Source organism: Nannobrachium achirus, assembly GCF_963921795.1.
Source record: "Nannobrachium achirus genome assembly, chromosome: 13".
Lineage (NCBI taxonomy): Eukaryota > Metazoa > Chordata > Actinopteri > Myctophiformes > Myctophidae > Nannobrachium > Nannobrachium achirus.
Genome location: NC_137833.1, coordinates 17,977,457 through 17,985,334, shown reverse-complemented (window position 1 = coordinate 17,985,334; position 7,878 = coordinate 17,977,457).

The window sequence follows — 7,878 nt, the reverse complement described above, 5'->3', positions numbered from 1 at the left end:
AGGGCGGACCCACTGACCACCAGCTACCGGCGTACTGCTCCACTACTTAAGTGTGGCTTTGGGATCATGCAGGCCTGTAACGATACATTTACACAGTTTCAAACTGACAACAATAACAACAGTGAATGGTCCAAGCCGTATTTAAAACAAAAATCACATTGGGAGAAATTATCTGGGCTACTCTACTCTGACGCTTTAGTTACCCTTCACACTAAACTGGTTGATAACCATATTATGTAGTTTCATACGATGAATCAAGTCTCAATAAGTCCTACAGTCCTAAATCCAGCCCCAGTTAAATATTATGATAAGCTTCGGGACTTATCCTGTCAATCAGAAGTGTTTTAAGTCTTTTGGTGTAAAAAGTAAAGTCTCAAATAATGTCCAAGTCCAAGTAACGTGTCAAGTAATCCAACCCAAGTTAAAATCACCTTCTGAATTGTGTGACTTAAATCTTACTCAAGACTACTCTGCCCATCACCAGTCAAGTATCCACTACAATTTGGCAGTGAAAAAGCATTTTTAGTACCAATAAGCTACCAAAAGGCAGAGCTGTGTGTAAAGCAGTAGGCTAGACTAGACCTGTGCAAAAGGTTGCATTGGTCTTTGACTTAGGTCTGACTGGAGTCCTCAAGTCAGTTTTGGACCTGAGACAAGAGAATTGTTATCATAAATGCAAATAGTATTATAAGAGATATTTAAACTTTAATTTAAAAAGGAAGAAATAAACCAATAATCCTAAAAGAAAAGTATGCATTTTTTCTCTTCACATACAGTAAAAAGGCTAAAATCTATTCTAATAAATCATAAGGTTCGAGTTCTGAGTCAAAGCCATACTGTACTTAGCCCGGGAAATTAGTAAAACAATCGTTCACTTTGTGATACAAGCACCAAATTTTGCACAAAGATTCCTCTGGACCTACTTTTCCCAAAAAGCACGATAGCCACTCAATTTCTTTGTGAAAGGGTGGGGTCCCATTGACTTTCTATACAGTAAAATAATACAAAAACACAAATCTGCTTTAAGTAGCATGTGAGGGGTCAAACTAGGGTTTTTTCATGATCCTGAATCCAATGCAAGCATTTGTTTTGGACAAAAAACATTCCTTGGGCTAAAAAAGGCCCCACGAAACTATGGTTTATTGATGAGTCATCACTTTTCACAGTAGTGTGGGGGCCATTTTTAGCCCAAGGAATGTTTTTTGTGCAAAAAAAAATGCTTGCATTGGATTCAGGATCATGAAAAACCCCTAGTTTGACCCCTCACATGCTACTTAAAGCAGATTTATGTTTTCGTATTATTTTACTGTATGGAAAGTCAATGGGACCCCAACCCTTTCAAAAAGAAATTGAGTGGCTAACGTGCTTTTTGGGAAAACTAGGTCCAGAGGAAACTTTGTGCAAATAGTGCGGTATGCTATGTATTCCTGTAGGAATTTTTTGCCAAAATTGATTTTTTTGCTGTTTTGGCTTCTATAGGGACCAAACTATTAGAAAATGACGGGGGTCAAATTTTCAGACTCCTCCCTCATTTCCTGGGGGCGGGTCACTTCAGTTTTGGCCCTTTTCGGCCTTGTTTTCCCAATTTCCCATAGGATTTTTTTGCCCAAATGGCTTTTTTTGCTGTTTTGGCTTCTATAGGGACCAAACTATCAGAAAATGACGGGGGTCAAATTTTCAGACCCCTCCCTCATTTCCTTGGGGGCGGGTCACTTCAGTTTTGGCCCTATTCGGCCTTGTTTTCCCAATTTCCCAAAGGATTCTTTTGCCAAATAGATTTCTTTTGCTGTTTTGGCTTCTATAGGGACCAAACTATCAGAAAATGATGGGGGTTAAATTTTCAGACCCCTCCCTCATTTCCTGGAGGAGGGTCACTTCAGTTTTGGCCCTATTCAGCTATGTTTTTCCAATTTCCCAGAGGAGTTTTCTGCAAAAAAATGATTTGTTTGCTGTTTTGGCTTCTATAGGGACCAAACTATCAGAAAATAATATGGGTAAAATTTTCAGACCCCTCCCTCATTTCCTGGGGGCGGGTCACTTCAGTTTTGGCCCTATTCGGCTATGTTTTCCCAATCTCCCATAGGATTGTTTTGCTAAAACATATTTTATCTTTTGTTGTTTTGGCTTCTATAGGGACCAAACTATCAGAAAATGACGGGGTAGACATTTTCAGACCCCTCCCTCATTTCCTAGGGGGGGGAGGGGGTCACTTCAGTTTTGGCCCTATTCACCTATGTATTCCCATAGGAGTGTTTTGCTAAAATTGATTTCTTTGCCGTTTTGGCTTCTATAGGGACCAAACTATCACAAAATGACAGGGTTCCAATTTTCAGACCCCTCCCTCATATCCTGGGGGGAGTACTTTACAGTACTTTATACACAACTTCACAGTATATTCTGAGGATATTCAATAGTTTAGGTAGGAACAGTTCAAGTGAGGAGGATGGGGTAGCATTTATACTTCTGACCTGTTATTATTCTAGACAAATACAGGATCTATTCATGATCACTGTTATCTATGTCCTCCCTTAAGGCTCATTCCACTGGGCCAGATAAACAGATACAAAAATATCTTTCTCCATTCAAGTGGATGGTAAGATACAGATAAAAGAAAATATCTGTCACAGATATTGTTTTTATCTGTGTCTTACCATCCACTTGAATGGAGAAAGATACTTATTTATCTGTTAATCTGGCCCAGTGAGAATGGGCCTTTATACTGTTGGCAAAGTCTACAGTCCAGTGCCATAGCACTTGCAGAGACTGACTGTCCCTTGCAACCTGCTTTGCACCCACATTACATGTGATGAGCTCAAGTATTGCCTTTGGAGCAGTGAGGGCAAGACACCTGACTGGAACATACCCTCCACTCTCTGAATTCCACCAATTCTCTTCAATTGGTGGAAGCTCAGGGCTCAGGGCAATTGGAGATTGGTGTCAGCAGCCTCTTCAATGTGTGCACCTCCTCAAAATCATGTCCCTTGATGAAGGTATCATATATGACAACGAGCTTGAAAGAACTGTCCCTTGAGAAATACTCAAGCAGTCCCTGGCCTAACACATGTCAACTTCTCCTTGGTTGATCACACAGTCAGGAGTTCCTTGATGGACATAGTCAAGGAACTCTGGATGAAGACTTCGTGTTTTTCGACTGATCCATATACCTAATATTACCTATCAAAGACAACTTGACCCTCAACATAGCCAGCCATCATCGTTATGATGCGTTTGTTGAATGTATCCTGAAGATCTGACAGCTTTTTGTCTTTTTCATGCTCTGAAGCAAACCCATGGCATCAACAATAAGAACTTTGATAGAATAATCGTCCTCCGTCAGATCATGCTATGGGACACATGGAAGATCTTCCTACAGGGGCTCTGCCCTGGCATCTTCAATTGCATGCAAAATGTGAACCCCCTCATTTTCTGACAGTTTGGTCCCTAAAGAAGCCAAAACAGAAAAGAAGAAAAAAAAATCTATGGGAATATAGAGCCGAATAGGGCTAAAACTGAACCCCCCCCCTCCCTGCCTCAGGAAATGGGGGAGGGGTATGAAAATTTGAACCCTGTCATTTTCTGATAGTTTGGTCCCCATAGAAGCCTAAACAGCAAACAAAACAATTTTAGCAAAAAAAAAAAAAATCCTATGGGAAATTGGAATGCATAGCTGAATAGAGCCAAAACTGTGACCTGCCCCCAGGAAATGAGGGCGGGGTCTGAAAATTTCAACCCCGTTATTTTCTGATAGTTTGTTCCCTATGGAAGCCAAAACAGCAAACAAAACAATTTTTGCAAAAAAATCCTATGGGAAATTGGGAATGCATAGCTGAATAGGGCCAAAACTGAAGTGACCCGGCCCCAGGAAATGAGGGGTGGGGTCTGAAAATGTGACCCCCATAATTTTCTGATAGTTTGGTCCCTATAGAAGCCAAAACAGCAAACAAATCAATTTTTGCAAAAAATACTATGGGAAATTGGGAATACATAGCCGAATAGGGCCAAAACTGAAGTGACCCGCCCCCAGGAAATGAGGGAGGGGTCTGAAAATGTGACCCCCGTAATTTTCTGATAGTTTGGTCCCTATAGAAGCCAAAACAGCAAACAAATCAATTTTAGCAAAAAATACTATGGGAAATTGGGAATACATAGCCGAATAGGGCCAAAACTGAAGTGACCCGCCCCCAGGAAATGAGGGAGGGGTCGGAAAATTTGACCCCCGTCATTTTCTGATAGTTTGGACCCTATAGAACCAAAATCTGCAGAAAAATCAATTTTGGCACAAAAATCCTACAGGAGCTGTATTTTGGACATAGCATACCACACTAAAAATGTGGTGCTTGTATCACAAACTGAACAATTCTTACAAAAAATAGACTTTATTCCCGCACTAACTGTACAGTAGCTAATCCAGATGGGAACCGCGATCCCAGGCTCCCTCAGACTAGAGTTACAGTATGTCGAAGTGTCCTTGAGCAAGACTCTGAACCCTAAGTTGCTCCTGATGTGCAGGTTGGTGCCTTGCATGGTTGCCATCGGTGTATGCATGTGTGTGAATGGGTGAATGTAAAGCACTTTGGATACATTTACCAGTCATCAAGTCATCATGTAGACCAAGTTGTCTTTGACTGAAGTCCAAGTCAGTCTCTACTAACTACAACATCTAGTAATGGCTCTTCATCCATATGCATTCTTTGTATTCTGAGAAACAGACTTATTGTCTAACGTAATGTAGCCAACCAACAGCTGACCGGATGTGTCCAAGGGTTTTGGCTCATCTCCTAGAAACATGAGCATTTGTACGAAACTGTCTATAAACAGACACGCCTGAAGCTTAACCTCTGAGGGCACTGTAGTGGATGTGTAATCATCCATCATTTAAGCTCTAAACTCTGCATTCTTCTACTCACTAATGCATAAGCATGATGACGTTTTGCATTGTATGGAAAACAAAGCCAGCGATCAAGGTGATCAACAAACAGCGCGTCCTTTTCACCTACATTGTAACCATAATGCACACAGCCTTTCAGTACAGTAGCCTACATTGTTTTCAATAGAGCCAAAGGAGAGTATTCTCGTTTGTAATCATTTATTGTTTATGCCCAAGTCTCATGAAAGCGCTCCCGATAAACCTTCTGTTTTTCACATTTCAATACTGTCATAAATTCTCACACTGGCAGCCATTTGTCATCATTATCATCGACTGGGGTTGTTTTCTCCTTGTTTGTTGAGCTCTTGCATTACAGTTGACACGAATAAAGGCTACGTCGCTTCAGAATACTTCAAGGCAGCTTGCTATTTTGCATTATTTTGTTGTCTCATACACAGCTCTCTCGGAGAGACAGGGAATCCATATCTCAGCTCTGCGGTACAGCAGTGAACTTGGCCTCATCAGTATTCCAGTCCCCGGCAGTAATCCGGCCCGCGTGAGCTGAAGCCCAATGAGGAGATGAAGTCCCAAGAGAACATTTCGTCGTTGTTGGGTGGAAACCTTGTATGTCCAAAACCGTTTGTTTTGTATTTATCATTTTAAAAATGATTTAAACTAGTGAAAACAGCCGATCTACAAGCACACTACGCCTCGCACGGCGAGGCGTTGTGTGCTTGTAGATCGGCTGTTTTCACTACTTTTGTGCGACGGCCTTGTATGATGAAGCAGGGCTTTGCGAAAAAAATTACAAATTTGAAACTTGTAGATACAAGGTTTCTGCCCGACAGTGACGATTTCTTGCTACGGGGAGGAAGAAGGAAAGGGCACTGCAAAATAATTCAATCATAACAAGCGATTTTTATTTATTCAGACTTTTTAAGTCGGACAAAAAAGCAAATCTGCACACCAAAAGATGTTCCTTTTAAATGAGTGAAAACAATGATAATAGAATGCGATAACTCGTTTCTTTTTCAACCCAACAAAGTTGTGATAACTTGAACTTGATCACTTCATTTGATTCAGGATATGTCAAAGGCTTTCTTTTATTATTATTTTGCTTTCAATTAATTTCAAGACATCTTGTAGCATAATAAAAATCGAACCTCTGTTCGAAGTGGAGCTGTGTGTGTGTGTGTGTGTGTGTGTGTGTGTGTGTGTGTGTGTGTGTGTGTGTGTGTGTGTGCAACAGCGCCCCTCCCTTAACATGTGTGGTCAGAAAAGGTTACTGCAGGCTACAGACAGACACGGAGACAGACAGACAGACCCACACACACGGCCACGTATAGGGAGCTTGTGTTCCACACAGCTCCAAAAATGAATGTTGGCAATAAAAAAACATATTCTATCTCTGTGTCTACTCTGTAGAGATGGGAAAAGCCAGGACAGGCCATACAGTATTATGTACAGTATTGCGATAAAAGAAGGCTAGAGACAGGAACACAATCACCCTAAAGACTAAAAACCATTGATTGACATCTAGATCTACTGCACATACAGTATGAAACAGAGCTGCTACCTTTAAACACATTTTAAGTCTGAGTTTTGTTTTGTATACTATTTAAATTGTATTGAGGAAAGAAATGCTGCTATTTTTCCAAAAACTTTATACCCTGTATATACAGTATACCAGTATAATGACACAATGCGACATAGCTCTGTTTACACAATGCGACACCCCCTCCAACTGTATATGTTCCCCAATTTCAACTGTTTTTAATTTTATTTTCTCTCACTGTCCTATAAAATAAATTAAGTGATCTGCTGCATAATCTCCATTACTTGTGCATGCCTATACTAAGAACATACCATCAATTGACAGATCAGTTTTAGAGTTTGTTTTAAACAAAGGTGTATTGTGTGATACAATTTTAAAAATAGACGTTTTTGGAGGCGGGTGAACTCTGACCCCGGATGCCTGCACAGCCAGAAAGCGACAAGTGGCACTCAGACAGGGCATTCACAGCCTTGTCTTGTCCTTCCATCACGGTCATATCTGGAGCATAATTGCTTCTTGTTCTTGGCGGCCAGATAGGTCATCACAGAGTCAAGGCAGAATCTCTCACACAACAGATATTTCATTCCACGTTATGTCTGTCGGAGGATCTCGGTCCTCTCTTCTTTCTTTCTCTCTCTTCTTTGCGTGCCTCTTTCTCCTAACCATACTTTCAACCAGCCCTCCCTATTTTGGGCATGTTATGGCGTGACATTGTTTTCAAAGGACTTTTTTTCCCACACATTTTCAGAAAAATAAAATATAATATCCTGCATTGTGAGCTTGCCAATAGACCATTTTTGCATGATAATGTTAAAAGACAAAGTATAAAATAGGGCTGAAGTTGGGCCTATTTTATACTCCATAGTAGAATAGCTGATCTACAAGCTAACATTTGACTTGTAGATCTGTTCTTTTTTGGCAAGCGATGGAGTATAAATAAGGACACGCTTGTGTCTCTTTCGAGAAATGTTTTTCATGGCTTCTGTTATGCTCGCGGCTATTCCCCTCTGGGAGAACGTGCAGTTCATTCTTCTGCTACAGCCTCTATACCCATTAAATGATTCCTTTTCATTGTACAATCTTTAATTAATTGAAACCCCACTTATCCCCTGTGTGATTCTGCCCAGCCTTCGCGGAGGAACTTCCCCTTTTCTTTTCAGTTTCCCCTCCGCATCAAAGGGCAGGAGGAAATCAAGAAAGCATATGGTGCCTACCGCAGGAACCTCCAGCTAAGCCCGCGCCTTACCAAGATGGCAGCTTGCCAGAGGAGTGAAGCAGCACTAGGCTTTTTAGTGACACTTTCCCTGTGTCATCTTATGACTCGGACGTGCCAGTGGCCTCTCCTTCGCCTCCTCCCGGGCTGTGCCATCCAACCCAAAGCTTCCACCGGCTCCTGAACCCTCAGCCTCCTGTCCAAACCCAGTCCCTGAGCACAGGACTCTCTCTAATTGGGTGA